Consider the following 4,164-nt stretch of genomic DNA (forward strand, 5'->3'; position numbering starts at 1 on the left):
ACGAAACAAGTGTATCAAGGTAAAGTAAATGGCAACGTGCCCAGAGGTAGACCGCGGAAAGAATGGTTAGAATGTGTGAATGAGACCCTACTTAGAAGAGAACTAAGAAGTCACAGAAACACGAGAGCCTGCATGAAAAAATGCATGGACATAAAAGAAGCTAGAGAAGTATGCCACGACAGGAAAGTATGGCGGAAAACCAAGTGGGGAACCTTACATAACGGCTTCGTGAGGTTCTTCGCTTGGGGTGATTGCTAGAGAGATTGATCAGCAACCTGGGTCGGAGCAGTGTTGCGGAACGAACGTGTTATTTACATAAATAGCACGAGAATTCTGGATCAATCTGAAAAATCTCTATCCCATACACACACTACTCCTTTCCCTTGCCGAGTGAGTCACGCCTACCCCGAAAGGGAAATGGCTTAATCGTGTAATAATAATAATAATGTAATAATAACACTGATTTTCTTGAAATTTATAATTTTTTTATATCTGGTCCGCCATATGGAATAAATTTCAGATGCGTTATTGAACTTATATTGCTTTGGAAAATCAGGGGGTATATATTTTTCATATCACAAGAAAAAATTATCAGAGCTTAATTTTTTTTCTTCATGTTATTGGTTGGCATAAAAACTGAACACATGTAGTCATAGCTATTGATAAGAAACTAAATGGTAATTCAATGTTAACTGAATCAGAGGATAATTAATTATTTGTGCATTTTTTTTAAAGATTATTACAAGAACTGGCCTATCCATGATCAAAAATAGGTATTATTTAAAATATGCAATGAAAAATGTGTAGACTAAAAGATCCAATTCACCGATTTTTTAATATTTAAACAATTTTGGTTACGGCAACAAAAATATGATTTATTTCAATCCTTCAATGATACGTAGTAATTTCTTTAGATGTTTAAGACTGCATTAGTTCGGTGAAATTCACCCAGTGTGACTAGTGTGCAAATTTACTAAAGTGTGACTAATTAGCGTTAATAGTTCATTCTAAGCTGAAAGACAAAAAAACGTTTTAGAAGAAATTAGCGCTGTCGGGAATCGAACACGGGTCTCCGGGGACCGGGACAGTAGAACGGAGATCTTTTCTAGCGTGATAAAACAAATGATGAGATTCAGGAATTTTAATGTGTAGAATACCTGAAAAAAAAACAAAAATTCAACGGCCAAAATTCGACAAACACCATAAAATGATCTTTTTATTTTTGTTCAAAAATTTGGTTATAAACGAAAAAAATTCTCTTTCTTTTTGAAGCAATATTTTCTTAAATTACAATAGGATCATTTTATATTGGCTGTCCCAATTGGGTCGTTGTATGGTATTATTTTCAGGAATTCTATACACTAACTTGATTATTGTGAATTGAATAGGATTTTTAATTTTATTTTAATCGAACTTCAATTTCTTGAATTTTAATTCAGGAATTTTATCATCCTCACAAACCTCGGCGCATATGACGTCATTGAGTATAGAAATTACTATTTTAAATGGGAATATTCGCAAAGAAATACATTGAAATATTTGTTTCATTGAACCTTCCCACCAAAAACGATAACTTTTCTTATCTATTTTGCAAATTATGCTATTCAAGCTGCTATTTATAATCGAAAATACTATTTATTTTATATATATATATTTTTTTTACATTCTCATCAAGAGAAGGTATTAGAATTGTGTAAGATTTGACCCCCCTCGTTTTTGTCAAATATCCACGTTTTGATACCCCCTGAATTCGAAAAACAGGTTTTTACGAATGTGTTTGTCTTTCTCTCTCTCTCTGCGTGTGTGTGTGTGTGTGTGTGAGAGAGTGTGTCTGTAGATTATTATTTTGTTAGCATGATAACTTTTGAAAGAATTGACAGATTGAATTGGCCTTTGTTATACTATTTTAGTGTCCTAAAATAAAAGTCAATTTCGTTAGCCAGCCATTTGGGGTGGAAATTCAAAAAGTGAGCGTATTTTGAATATTTTTGAGACCACTTTTTTTTAATTCAAAAATTGTCTGTACGTATATTCATAGCATTCAATCAGATGAACAATTTATCCTGATGAGTCTTTTATAAAATTAAAATTTACCACAGTTATAGCATTCACAAAATTTCAAAAAACACACGAAAATCTACATTTTAAGTCAAATAACGCATGACATGAAAAAAAGTCGAGAGAAGAAAAATGTTTCTTTTCTAATGCCCCACAGGATTGTTCAATCACCTTTTTGATTTTTCTTAAAAAATTGAAAATTCCAATTTTGATAGAATAAAAAAAGAATGAAAAATAAAAAATTACATTTTGCGGTTAAAATATTCAAAATGGGTGGAAAGATGACTGAACAAAAATTGTGCATTTCAAAAAGGTCTACGAATTTGTTATCGATAACTTTTTGATAGCATCTGTATTTTGTATTTTAATCGTGAAACACGATATCAACAATAAAAAATCAGCTCGCTGTGTGGGCACATGCTCATCACAACTTATGTTTTTTAATTTTCCTATTCGTCTCGCGTGTGGGTTCTCACAAAATCTACTTATTTTTTAATGTTCTTAATGCAATTTTTCACGATTCAAACAAAAAACAGAACTACCAAAACATTATTCATGACAAATTAATGATTTTTTACATTCTCCTCAAGAGAAGGTATTAGATTTGTGTAAAATTTGACTCCCCCCCCCCGTTTTTGTCAAATGTCCACGTTTTGAGCCCCCCTAAATCCGAAAAACAGGTTTTTACGATTGAGTCTGTCTATCTGTGAGTGCGTGTGTGTGTGTGTGTGTGAGTACGTCTATAGATTTTTAGTTTGTGAGCACGATGACTTTCGAAAGAATTGACAGACTGAATTGGCCTTTGTTATACTATTTTAGTGTCCTAAAATAAAGGTCAAGTTTGTTAGCCAGCCATTTTGGGTGGAAATTCAAAAAGTGAGCCGATTTTGAAAATTTTTTAGACCACTTTTTTTAAATTCAAAAATTGTCTGTAGGTACGTTCATAGTATTCAATCAGACGAACAATTTATCTTAATGACTTTTTTTATAAAGCCAAAATTTACCACAGTTATAGCATTTACAAAATAACGTGCAGCGCACAGATCTTTACCAATTTCGTTTAAAAAATTTGAAAAAAGCTAATCACATATCTTAGAGCGATTTCCAGCCTGATTTTTGAATTAGGTTTTCAATTTTTTTATAAATAAACAAATATGACGAAAGAATGGCCTTTTTTCTAGTTGACGTTCCCGGTGCTCGTCAATAACAGGATGATGGATTGATAAATTTTATATATTTTTAAAAACAAATTTAATAAACAAATGCATTGTTCGAGCATCTGTCGATGGAAAATTTATTTTTTTCGACATCCTAATTAAAACTGTTTGACATAGAAAGAAACGAATTTTTCTGTAAACAAATGCCTGATTAATTCATTTGTTTATCTGTTTTGTTCAAAGAAATAATAAAAACTTATCAACTTATTATGAATGTTGCTGAAACTCTCATTAACTTCCCATCTGAAAAGACTGGCATTTCAAGACTTTTCCTGTTATTGACAAGCACTGTGAACGTCAAATAGATAAAATGGCCATTTTTTCGTCATATTTGTTTGTTTATGTATAAAAAATTGAAAACCTAATTGGAAAATCATGCTCGACCACTCTCTTAGAAATCTTAACAGCTTTTTTCAATTTTTTAATTTAGAAGTTGAAAAAAGGTAAGGTTGGTGTTTCGACCGTATGTGCTACGTTTAAATCGTAAAAATAAAATTGGGAATGAGTAAATTCAGTTTTTGGAAAACCGGCAGATGTTGCAGTAAATTGTTTAATAACAAACTTTTTTAAAGAATGCGCATTTTTGAAAATAAGAGATAATGAAACTACGTCTGTTTTAATATCAATTCATATTACGAATTGAAATAATATAAATTTATGGAAATGATGTACAAGTTGAGATACAAACTCGAGTGCGAAGCACGAGATACGTGATGAGAATGTACTGGTTAAAGCCGAAGGAGCTTTAACAAAAAAAAGCCACTATCACTAAATTACTGTTGTCGATGTTTTGACTTTAAGTTTAAAAAAATCTGAGCACAAGTGTAAGCAATATACAAAGACCGAGCGCGCAGTGAACTAGGAGAATCCGCCCGCGAAGCGGGCGGAT

This window comes from Belonocnema kinseyi, chromosome 4, assembly GCF_010883055.1.
Source record: "Belonocnema kinseyi isolate 2016_QV_RU_SX_M_011 chromosome 4, B_treatae_v1, whole genome shotgun sequence".
Taxonomy (NCBI): Eukaryota; Metazoa; Arthropoda; class Insecta; order Hymenoptera; family Cynipidae; genus Belonocnema; species Belonocnema kinseyi.